General features: G+C 36.4%; 1 pseudogene across 1 annotated transcript in view; it reads left to right on the top strand.

Annotated features, from left to right (window-relative positions):
- Window positions 1-13,050, top strand: part of LOC310891068 (adhesion G-protein coupled receptor V1-like) — a 74,234-nt pseudogene that overhangs the window by 31,521 nt on the left and 29,663 nt on the right. The window contains exons 18-25 of the transcript in view: window positions 294-1,038; window positions 2,393-2,766; window positions 4,599-4,775; window positions 7,753-7,933; window positions 8,554-8,756; window positions 9,410-9,539; window positions 11,158-11,238; window positions 12,563-12,702. The product of the transcript in view is annotated as an adhesion G-protein coupled receptor V1-like (transcript). The remainder of the gene's footprint in view (window positions 1-293; window positions 1,039-2,392; window positions 2,767-4,598; window positions 4,776-7,752; window positions 7,934-8,553; window positions 8,757-9,409; window positions 9,540-11,157; window positions 11,239-12,562; window positions 12,703-13,050) is intronic.

Here is a 13,050-nt window from a genome sequence, read left to right as displayed (position 1 = left end):
AAGATGGACCTTGTCATGTTTCACCTGAAAGACATCTGTGTGTTTTACAGCTGAAAAATAGCATGTGGGTTTGTTTTCTACTGAAATTACATCAGCACAGTGTTTTAAGAATAATACAATTAACCTATGTAATTTTCAAGTTAGATCATTTGCTATAAGTCCAGAGGATCTTAAAGGAGGGTTTGAGGTTTTTTTAGAAACTTGTTTTATTAAAAAAAAAAAAAAGTACTTTGAAACTTTTTTCTGAGTGTGTTGTTTAATCATTAACTTTTACTCTAACTTCTATTACGCAGGTGGGTCTCCTGGTCCTGGTGGTCAGTTATCTGAAACCAGTCCTACTGTAACTGTCATGATCCCTTTCAATGATGACCCTTTTGGAGTGTTTGTTATAGATCCAGAGAGCCAGGACAGAGAGATAGTGGAAGATACTCTTTCTGAAGATGACCTTTCCTATATTACGGACTTCACCATCTGGAGACAGCAAGGCACCTTTGGTGTTGTCCGACTAGGTTGGGAAATACTGTCTAGTACCTTCCAAGCTGGACTGCCATCAATGGTAGATTTCTTGTTGCTTGGATCATTCCCAAGCTCAGTACAATCACAGCCCCACATGAGGCGCCATCACAGTGGAACAGACGCTCTGTATTTCAGTGGAAAAGAGGATGCATTTGGCATTATCGGTCCTGAATACCCATAACAATGGAAATAATGCAGTAACCAATTTTACATTTTCAGCTTGGTTAATTCCTAATGTCAGTACAGATGGCTATATAGTTGAAAAGGATAACGATAATGGGACTTTATATTATGGTGTGAAAATTCAGACAAATGATTCTCATGTTTCTGTAGTGCTTCATTATACAGCATTAGGGTCCAATATGACATACATGGCTAAAACATCAGTCATGAAATACCTGGATGAGAATACTTGGCTTCACGTTCTGATTACTCTGGATGAAAGTATAATTGAATTTTACGTTGATGGAATTCTAGTTCTGGGAGGAATGAAGAGTCTAAAAGGAGAAGCAATTCTTGATGGTGAGCCTTTGCTATTTTTCTCCATATATAAAGCTCTGAAATGCATAGTCTAGCCACTTCAAAGGTGGAAGAAATACACTGAAATGATTATATCTGTTAAGTTAATTGAAAGGAATGGATAAGAATTCTTTGAGGATTTTCAGAAAGCCTATGGAAATTGTGTGAATGTTCTAAAAAATTCAAACTGCTGCGATGTTGAGTGAGAGTAGAGGACTATTAATTGTATGGTGTACTATTTTATTTCTGCTTTTAAAATTCCAGGTTGAAGTTTAAGAAATCAAATTTTCCATTTGTAAAAAGAATAGTACTTCTGCAATTAGTAATTTCCATCACACTTGCAGTACTGTAGCTAAGCTGAGAGGCTGAGAGGTTTTTTTTTTTTCCCTCCCTCGGTTTCTAGAACAAATATATGTGAAATGCAATTATGCTTTTATTGCTAGAAGGATATGTCTGTGCTGTAAATTTTCTTTATTAGTGGGGATGGCGTGTGTCTGGGGATAATGCAATAGTAAGGCAAGTATGTCATCTCTCTCCGTTGAATGTTGGGTAATACACAGTGGTGTGCATAGCAGCCCAGTTTTTCTCAGCATCCTCCACTTTGTGCCCTGGGACTTTTATCAGTTCCTGTGGTTGCTCATCTCTACAACTGCCACTCAGTGTCATATGTATGACAATACACTGAAGAGCACAGCTTTTTTTGTTTGTTTGTTTTCTTTCGTTTTCTGAAAGGCAACTGAAAACAGCTGATGTGTGTGTTTTAGCACAAGAGCATAGCATGGCACAGAACAGGATAGAGTAGGAATGAATATGAGGCAGCTGTGATCCTATAGTTTGGAGACAGAGAAATATAAATGCTGTTGTAAAAAGAGTTTGGAATTTGCATGGAATTACAGTGTGGTGGATGAAATGGATGTCCAGAAGGGTTAATGCAGTAATCATGAGTATCATCAGAATGGATCAGCTGCCCTAGCAGAGGGAAACAAAGTAGGATTTGTTCAGCAAAACAAGGGCTAAAAGGGGTTGCAGTTCTGCTCTGAAAATCTGTGGAGGAAAGAGGGAGCCTCAAGTCTCTAAGACTTATAAAAATGAGGGATGATGATAATGTGCTGCTAGAACTAATAGGATGAAAAACTTGGACAGCATAGGATGGAATTGTTTGGCCTGTGAGGACTTACCTGTAACATTGAGATGAGGCTCAAGGAACCTCCTGATTTTGGATCTCAAGATCAATATGATTCCTCATCCAGGGACAATGAACAGTTTACCATTGGTTTTTAAGAAAAACAGGTAGTCAGTTGCTGACTGTTTCATACAAATACAATAACATGAGAAAAAATTATAATTTCCTTCTCAGGTCCAGGAATAGTAAGAATTGGAGCAGGAATCAACGGCAGCAGTAGGTACACAGGGTTAATGCAGGATGTAAGGCTTTATGAGCGTAAGTTGACACGAGCAGAGATCTATGAACTTCATGCAACTCCTGCAAAAAGTGATGTCCACCCTGTCTCTGGGTATTTGGAGTATTGGCAAGGAGAGACCAATAAATCATTCATCGTGTCTGCAAAGGATGACAAAGAGGAAGAAGGAGAAGAATTATTCATACTAAAGCTCATTTCTGTGCGTGGTGGAGCTCGAATTTCACAAGAAAACACCACAGCAAGATTAAGAATACAGAAAAGTGATAATGCTAATGGTTTATTTGGCTTCACTGGAGCATGTATCCCTGAGGTAAGGTGGTCATAATGGAAATTGTAGGTGATATTTCAGGCACAGAAAGCTAAATGGCAGGACCAAGTGACCTGAACAAACCCTAGATTTTGCAGTGTTTGCTTTTGTGGTTAAGCAAAGTTTTCCTAGGATTTGGAGATGCATATGTTCTGTTAATACAACCTCAGTTCCACTGGGATTTACTATATAATTTTAAAAAACTAAAGAAAAAAATGGTTAAGAAAATTTAGTTTACTATATAAACTGAAGACTAAGGCTTAATTTTTTTTTTCTAGAAAAATATTTTACCTTCACTTCTGTTACATTTGAGTTACCAGTTAAAATGTAAGATTTAATTCTCTGGTTTTTTTTTGAGAATGGATTATTGCAAAGATTTTTATTTTAGTTTTCTGTGTCACATGATGTGTTTGAGATAATTTTACTAGAGATCATGCAATGACAAAGTGTTATGGATTTTTCCACCTTCATTTGCTGTCATAAACTAAGTTATAATTTGCATATGTTTGATGTCAGTTGGTTGATTTAGTAGTGGTTTTTTTTGTTGTTTTAGTTTTAACAGATGAAATCTTTTTTCAGTGGTATCCATTCTATATGCAGAGTGTAAACTTGCTACTTTTTGAGGAGGCTTGAAATAAACATAAATCATTCTTTACTTCTTTAATCAATTATAAGGGGGAATAACATGATAGCTATCTCTACTGGTATTGGATTATTTTGTGGAAAAAAAAATTTAATATAGTTTTCATTTGGGAACTCTTATGAGCTTTAATTACATTCTTTTTTAATCAAAGTGCTTATGATGTTTTTAAAATAACTGTCTTGCCTGAGTGATACTAGTTTTCAGTTTGGTTCAGTTTGCTTATTGTGTGCCTACCATATGCTATGATAATAGATTCCTTCAGGTTCAAGTACCTCTGATACGCTGTGATGCCACAGATCATCAGCCAACCATGAAGAAAAAAAATAATTATATGGCACGGTAATTGTTTTGCACCTATCATATGTCCATTTCACCAGGGAAGTATTAGAGCTCTTAGTGGTGATGCAGGAACACAGCATTTTTTTACCAGTAGTTTAACTGTGCATATCTGTCTACTAGGCAGCTGAAGTCACACACAGTATCTATGCTTTCTTACAAAGCAGCCCTGAAATTTATCTAATGCATAAGATAGCTTTAACCTTTCCAATAACTTTCAGATAAAATTATTTTCTATGTTAATTTTATGAACGTTATTTTCTAAAATAGAAGGTCAGTACCAATTAAAGCTTCATTCCAGAGACGTGAAGTTGTCGCTGCAGAAGTCATGTTATCTGTGAAGATACAGAATTGTAAGGAGGACAGTAGAAGAGAAAAATCTGTTTTTCTGAATGATGATGGTATAGTTTATTTCTATCCATAGTGTGTCTGGTTAGAGAAAGTGCTGATCCAAATCTTTCTTTAAATTATTGCTAAGGAAAATTACAATATTGACGTTATTATAAAGCAATAGTTTCATTTGCTTTCGACAGGTACATTTCAAGCATATTGATTCTGTCTCTGACGCATAGTTTTAGGAAAGGGGTTGTGTCCAGGACGAACTGCAGTGTATTGTTATTTGTTACCTTAATAGTCCTCAGGGAGGCATCAGACTTTTGCAGATTCCACTAGGATTGTTCTGATTGGCATCAAGGTCAGTTTCAGCTTCCTAACACTCCAAAAGAGCTGAAAGTAACATGACAGCAATTTTTTACTTGAACATTTGTCTGGCATTAAATATTTTCGTGTTATTTAATGAAATTGCCTTGATTTACTTTGACAGTAATAAACGTTCCAAATTTTTGCTTTCTTCCAGACTGCTGATGAAGGTTCCACTATATCCTGTGTTGTGGAGCGTACAAGGGGAGCCCTAGACTATGTGTATATAAAGTACATTATCTCACAGGTTGATTCCACTGGCATTAATTACTCTGTTACCGATTTTTCTAATAGCAGTGGCACTATCACATTCGTTCCTTGGCAGAGATCAGAGGTAAACCCTACCTTCCTATTAACAATTCATCCTGTCCTTTACAAACCTCCTGGAAAATACCTTCTGAGGGTGCTTGGCTGGTTTGCATACTAGAGAGTGTTTACTTCACATGGCTTTTCTTCTTATTATTTTTTATTTTGTTATTTTATGTTGTTATTTTTTTGTTATATATATATTTTCTTTCTTTCTTTTTTTCCATCCCTGACAACAAGAAAGTGTTATTTGTAGCTCTGTGTATATGTCAGTTCAAAAGTCACCATGTGTGCATGTACATATTAGATATATGTACATATACATAAAAAATATTAACTGTATTTATGTGTATGTGTACATATACTTTAAAAAGTGTAGATAGTCCATGTACTTTCGAAATTGGAAAATGATCAGGTTTGATCTGAGTGTTGTAACTCAAATTTATGTCCACAACAATTAAATAGGCAATAGTAAGATTCATTGCTGTTCTTGCACTCAAGGCTATCCAGGTTCTGTCTCCTTTTAAATTCAAAATCAGAAACAGGAGATTAAAGGTGTTCTTGTAACAATAGCTGTTTTTGAGTCTCCCTGAAATGATTACTGTCTGCTTTAATCTATTCCTCTGCATAAAGTGTGCGAGCAACTGGAACATAAGGAAATTATTCAATATTCTGGCCTTAGAGACACCTGAAATTGGTAATCAGAATTGCATCTCTGAGTTGGGGGAGAGAAAGAGAAATGATACATAAGGGAAGCTTTAGCTGCTTCTGAGAAAGCTTTCTAAAAGTCTTACGAAATTCCTTATCTGAATTAGTTTAAAAAAAAAAGAAAAAGAAAAAAGAAATACCAGGATACCAGGATACACTGAAGAGTAGGAATTCAAAGCTACAGAGGCCCACAATTAAAAAATTATGTGGGCAGACTGGAGGTCCAAAAGAGGGCCAGAAAGATGATCAAAGAGCTGGAGAACCTGTCCTCTAAGGAAAGACTCAAGGGGTTAGATCTTTTCACCCTTTAGAAGGGGACTTTGATCCCATTATTACAGTACCTAAAGGGCAGCTCCAGAGTTGACAGAGGCTCTCTCTTCTCAAGAAACCACAGGAGAAGACAGAGGGCAAAGAGTACAAAGATAGAGTGGGAGAGGTTTTGTCTTGAAATTTTTTACAACTACTGGAACGACTTCCTTAGGGACAGGGTCGGGTTGTCCCGACCTCAGCATCTGGGCCAGGGCAATCCCAAGCACAAACACAGGCTGGGCAGAGAAAGCACTGAGAGCACCCCTTGGGGGGGGAAGGACCTGGGCGTGGTGGTTGATGAGAAGCTCGACATGAGCCGGCAATGTGTGCTTGCAGCCCAGAAAGCCACCCGTACCCTGGGCTGCACCAACAGCAGCGTGGGCAGCAGGGCGAGGGAGGGGGCGAAGGAGGAAATTCTTCCCTCAGAGGGCGGTGAGGCCCAGGCCCAGGCTGCCCAGAGGAGCTGCGGCTGCCCCATCCCTGGCAGAGCCCAAGGCCAGGCTGGATGGGGCTGAGGGAAGCCTGGGCTGGGGGGAGGTGTCCCTGCCCATGGCAGGGGGTGGCGCTGGGTGGGCTTTAAGGTCCCTTCCAGCCCAAACCAATGTATGGTTCTATGGTAGAATTCCCATCACCAGGGGTGCTTAAGATGCAGTTGAACATGGTGCTGGATTATTTCATCTATTTTTTTTTTTTCCATGAAACATTGAACTTCATCTTTTGATGTCCCATCCAACGTGGGCTGTCCTATGATTAAAATTCTGTGGTAATAAACAGCGTGTGCTAGAAATAGAAATAAAAATAATCTGTTTCAATGAATTCAATCCTGATGTACAGCACAGAATTGTTAAATTTATTTGAAGAAGTGGTGCGGGACCACAGTACTGTAGAAACAACATACACTTTCTATTATTGTTTGTATAATAAGGATGAATTGTGAGTAGAAAATACCATCCTCAGTTTCACTTATATCAGGCTGCAGAAGTCAATGTGGACTCAAATTCGCTGAAGTCATTTGCAGGGATCCCAGTGACTTCACTAGAACTGTGAATCTGGATAATGTGATGACTGGCAAAAGCGTGTGGTATCTGAAAATAGTTCATTCATGTTATAATAGTTTGTTCATTCAGCTTTATTTCTCTGTGAAATGATATTACTGCATTTCATACAATCATATATAGCAGAAATTTCCAAAGCTTTTCTAGCATGGCAACATAGACGAGGCCCACATTACTCTATCTAGTGGCAGAAAATGGCTGATGTAGGCTCTTGCTACACAGCTTACTGGTCCAATTTACTGCATACATACAGAGGAGCTAATGTGCATGGCTCTAAGAAACGGGCTGGTAGCAAGCTGCTCTTCAGGTGGGATATCCTAAGGGACTTTCAACTGACATTTGTAATCTACTCATTACCATGCCTCTAAATATGATCAGCTACTTAAATGTTTTCTATATGTTTGTCCGACCATATCGAAACATAAAGAAAGATGGAATTTTCTGAAGTGAATGTGTTAGCGTGTTTAGAGCAAGGTTATGTTAGTAAATCGTATGATCTGCAGGTCAAAGTGTCAGGTGGTATAATAAGCTCAATTTATTTGCTCTCTAAATTGGATTAATCACTGTAATGTCTCTTCATAAGCATAATTTCAAAAAGATTTTAAAATTTATCAGATATTTCATGTTCAGTACATGGAAATTAAACTCTGCTTTTGTGAAGATATACAAAACCAACCAAACAAGTATTTATTATCACTTATTTATGTAGTTTGAAACAATTCAGAAAATATGCCTTCCATTTCCAGTAGCTTGGAAGCATTGTTTTTGGAAAGCATATTCTAGACATAAAATGTTATCTTAGAAATTAGTTGAATTTATGTGGAGAGCAAAAATAGTGTCCTTTGCTTTCAGAACTATACAGCAGATACAGCTGACTGACTAATCAAAGAATGTTGCATGGTTTGATTTCTCCATGATTTGGTCCTTCTCTAGGTGTTAAATTTGCATGTTATTGATGATGACATTCCGGAGTTAAATGAATATTTCCGTGTGACATTAGTCTCTGCAGTGTCTGGAGATGGGAAACTAGGTTCAACTCCTACCAGTGGAGCAAGTATAGATCCAGAAAAGGAAACTACTGATATCAGCATCAAAGCCAGTGACCACCCATACGGTAACAATGATGGGAATTATACAGCTTTGTTTCAGATTATTGTGTAGTTCTTTCCAGTCAGATGAAAACTTTGCTTGGTTGTAATAGTTGAGGAAGCAATCTCATATATTCCACTTTATCTAACTTGAATTAATTCATTGTTTATATACATGAATGAATACTGAATTAGTTTTCTTTTATAATTTTACAAAAAGGCCTCAAATCTTCCCTGCCCAAACAAGCAAGGATTCTCTTGTGAGGGCAAATAAAGGCTCTGCATGTAGTTGATCCTGTCCAGGTTTTTCATCAAATGAGAATTCCTGACAATGAGAGTCATTTCTCCATATGTCTTGTACCAGTAAATACGCAAAACCGTGGCCTGTGAGGCTCTTTTGGGAAGAGAAGGTTTTATTATTGTGCTGTGCCTTTTATCAAGACTGACAAGAATATCAGTGAGAGAGGGTAAGGCACACAGCACATCTCTGGAAATAGTGTGATTGAGGCTTAAGGGTATACTGGTATATGTGGTTTTTAATTTCAGAACCATCACAAGATATGTTATCAATCACTTTATTTAAATTGTTTATCATCTTTAAAATTTGTTATGAAAAGCCATGTAAGTAGTAATTCTTGTCTTCCAGGTCTGCTCCAGTTCTCTGTGGGGCCACCTCCTCAGCCAGGTGATAAAATGATTCTTCCAGCCTCTTCTGTGCCCCATATTACTATTAAAGAAGAAGCTGGACACGTCAGATTACTGGTAGTTCGTGCACAAGGCCTTCTTGGAACAGTTCTGGTGGAATACAGAACAGTGCCAGTCACAGCTTTCAGTCCCAAAGATTATCAGGTATGGCAACTGCCAAGGTGGTATAATTGTTTTGGAATTAATTAGAGTTATTTATCGTGGAGATAGCTTTCAGTTTGACTGCTCTAGCCCAGCTATGATTCTTTCACAGAAAGACTACTTTACAAGGTGATGTGGCAAATGGATATGTAATATTCACTTAAAAATATACATCATGTGACTTCTCCATTCTTTTCTCTGCAGTAAGTTGCATTGTCTAGGAAAAGCCTCTGGTTTTGAACTTTTTTTTTTTTTCTTAACAGAGTTTTCAGTGTAGCAATTTGTGAGTTTTGCTGTTGTTACAGACCATATTATTCAAGTGCATGTACAGGTTAACATTATGCTTGTACATACTGGGATTTGTATATGCCTAGCAAAATAACCTGCATGTATCTGCACTTGCTTGTCCAACTGATCATTTGTGCAGAAAAATAAGAAAAATGTACATGAATGCAGATGCTCACCAGTATGTCAACTTAGATGTCTTCTTCTTTTTTTTTTTCTTTTGTAAAACAGATTTTTCAGATTTTTTTTTAAAGCTTAAGTGAGGAAAAGTAGATGTTTTGAAAAAGACAAAATGAAGGTTCTGTTTCTTTTTTTTATATGGATGAAAACATTAGACTTGAACAAAAATATGAAGAGCTCTTATATTGCAGGCTGTTGTGGGTACACTGGAATTTCAGCCAGGAGAAAGATACAAGTACATTACTGTTAACATCACTGATAATACTATTCCTGAATTAGAAAAAACGTTTAAAGTGGAGCTGTTGAACCCAGAGGGAGGAGGTAAGGCACATATATCAGTCCCTTAGTTGTATTTTCATGACCTCTACTCGTTCATAAAAATCTTGTCTTTCTTGGCATTATTTTCTATGTTATTTCTGAAAACAAACAAAAAGCACCTCTACATCCCCACCCCCATACAGCTGTCTTTTTTCGTAGGGAAGAACTGTTCCTCAGTTCTTTTCTTAATCCTTGGTGGAAACAACCAGATCCCATAGCAAGTATATTATTACCATGTATTAGGGAAAGTGTATCACTGCCATCTGTTAGGTCATCTAAAGGCAATTGCTGCTTTTCACTTTGTATAACTTCATGGTTGGTAATGAGAACTAAAATAATGCAAAAATATATTAGCAATATGTTGCATTTCAAAAATATGGAATATTTATAAAATATTTAAGGCTAAACAGTCAAAGTGTTGTGTTTTTGTTTGTTTGTTTTGGTTTTTTTTTGTTTTGTTTTGTTTTTTCTTCCACATGAGTGAAATCAGAAGAACTGCAATACATAGGTCAAATGGATTATAGCAGTAATAGGCTGTGGATGTTGAGGGCCATAGGGAGTTTGCTGAGCTGTAGCTGCAGAGGTAGCTCGTAGATAACTGTCTGTAAGAACAAGACAAACACTTGAAAGAATTATTGGTTTGAAGGGCTAGTCTGAAGGGACGGCAAAGCATAGTGGTGCTGCCACATAAACCCCTGAATACCTTACAGATTTTTTTTTCCATTTGAGAAAAATTTTAACGGAGATTGTAAAGCTTGTTGGAGGGAAAAGTAATTAGAAACACTGACAGCCATAAATTGATTTTTTTTTTTTTAAACTGATGTTATTTTTTTAAACAATTCGGAAATTGCAAGTGTGGTCCCTTCTGGGAGGATGTATCAGATTTCCTTGAATTAATCCAGCTCTCTGCTATGATTGTATGTGTCTATGGTGCAACATGGTCTCAGTGATTCTTTTGGTAAAGTCTTGAGACTTTTCACGTATTTTGTCTTTTTGGTTGAATAGTTGTTTTGTTAAAAGGAGTCAAACTTTTCTCTTTCAAATTGTTGTGACAGAAAATTTACAACTAACTTTAGTAATCCAGTAACTATATAGCCTTTTTAAAATGAGCCTTCTTTTTGGCCTTTCCAACACAAACACAAAGCTTATGAAGCCCCCATTAGTTAAGTTTTCTGCAGATTTTCCCAACATTTTCACTTTGTGAGAAAATATTAGAATAAGGAGCTTGAGGGACTTTATCGTCTCCCCTACCTTTTTTTTTTTTTTTTTTTTCAATTTAGATTCCTCCATGACAAGCCTCAGTTAGGAGTGAGAAAGGGGAAATACAAAATGGGGACACAAAGAGGGAAAGAGAGGAAAGATAAACTATGTGTATGTGTTTTCTTTCATTCTGACTTCCCATTGCTATTTCCAATGTCATAAATTAAGTAAGAGGTGGCATATGTAAATATTTCAGTCTTTATTAGAACTCCTGTACACTTTCAGAAGCAAAGTTGATACCTTCCTAGAGTGCTTCCCTCTTTTTTTCCTGTTGTCCAGAATAGTTTAAATTTCTCTTTGCTTGCGCTCTGATTTATAAATGTATATATGTGTATATATCTGTATGTCTGTCATCTTAAAGTTGCTGAGCTCTTTAGAAATGATGGCAGTGGTAGTGGTGATGGGAACATGGATTTCTTCCTTCCAACTGTCCATCAGCATGGTAAGCATTTTGGATTAATCTTTATTTCTTTATGCTAACTGTAATATCCCTCATGAACTACACTACTGACACAGTTTATCATAGTGTTATTTTGCTTGTGGTTTGAGATATATCATAGAGTCCTGTCAAAACATTCTTTCCCATTTTAAAAAAGGCTTAATTTCAACAACAGTCAATACTAACCGTAATACAGAAAATAACAGCTTCTCTATCTTCAAAGCTGTATTTTTATAGAACACAATGTAGTTATTCCAGAAGTAGTTAGAAAAATTAGCTTTGTTTGTAAATTTTGTAAAATTTTCTGGAGAGCAAAGAGGAGAGAAACTTTTTAAATTTAAGGTAATTTAAAAATTACCTGACTGTGTGTTTTGATACTTTCTTTTGCCACTTGCTTTATGCTTTGATCTCTGCATCTCAAAAATACTCTTAATAAAAAGTGGTGTTAGCTCTTTTTTTTCTAAAAGAATGCTTTGATTATTTTTCATTTTTGAAGTCTATTTTTGTCACAACATACAGAAAACAAAGATAATTTAATCTTGAGAAAATTAAAAACATACAATATGCAGAAATAAGATGAAAACAAAAGCACCTACTATGAGGGAAACGCTAATGATGGCGGATTTTGAATTAAACCCTAGAGACCTGAAAATATTGTGTTAGCACCCATTATCGAAATCAAATAATTTATTCCACAGTGACAGCCTGATTTTCTGTTTTATTTGAAAATACAAAGGAGTTCAGTTTGAACCTGAGAGTAAGTCTGTGGTTTAACCACTTTTTGGAACTTCCTGGGAAGTGTTGTTTCCTCTTCTGTGTTTCCAGATTTTTTTTAAAATGCCAGGCTCTTTCTCTTTCTAAGCAGCAAGTTATCTCACACAAGATGATCATTACAGTAGTAGAATTTCCTGGACTAGCTTTTTCTTTGTTCCAGCTTCAGTTAAAATAGTACCTGCTTTTGTCCTGTCTGCACTGCTTACACTGTGTTTTACCACGTAACTCTCCCCTACCCTAAATTCTAGTTCATTTTCCTTAATTAGACAAGTAATTTTATTTTTGATCCTCTCTTAAAATATTTGCATTTTATATGTTGCTTTGGAGTGTTGTTCCATAGAAGGGCTGCCAGGACTGCATTATTGAAAGTGAGTTCCTTATCCATGTGGATAATTATTCCACATTTAAAACAAAAAAAAAAACACACCACAAAATGCAAAACAGCAGAAATATTCCAGTTATGCTTTTCTGTGTGCTTTTTGTAACAAACTTCCTTAGCTTTTAAGAAAAGATGGTATAAAAAAATAACTCATTTTGGCACTTGCACTTACAGCCAGCTTGGGAATTGCATCCCACATCGTTGTGACTATTGAGGCTTCTGATGATGCTCATGGCGTCTTTGAGTTCAGTACTGAGTCACTCTCGGTAAATGGAACTGAGCCTGAAGATGGAGATAGCAATATTATGTTGCAGGTTAGAAAGTTTTGGGTCTCATATTGCTATGCAATCCTCTTTTATGTCTATTTTACAGAGCATTCTGCAATATTTTTATAATAGGTCTACAGCATTTTAACTTAACTTTATCATGTACATTTGTCTTGACATTTTATACTTCACTTTCTAAAGTGTATCTTTCAGCTTAAAACTAAAATGTTTTATATAAGTTTAAATTTACTTCTACTTGTTTACATTTGAGGTATGAATATTTTAAAGTAAGTGCTGATGACACAACAAATACAGCAAAGCTAAGATGATAAAGATTACACTGTTTTTAAAATTAGTTTATTTTTAACTCATCATGTCAATGACTTTGCACTGTAT

This window comes from Anser anser, assembly GCF_964211835.1.
Source record: "Anser anser genome assembly, contig: HAP1_SCAFFOLD_150, whole genome shotgun sequence".
Classification (NCBI taxonomy): domain Eukaryota; kingdom Metazoa; phylum Chordata; class Aves; order Anseriformes; family Anatidae; genus Anser; species Anser anser.
This window is presented reverse-complemented; position numbering and strand designations above follow the sequence as displayed.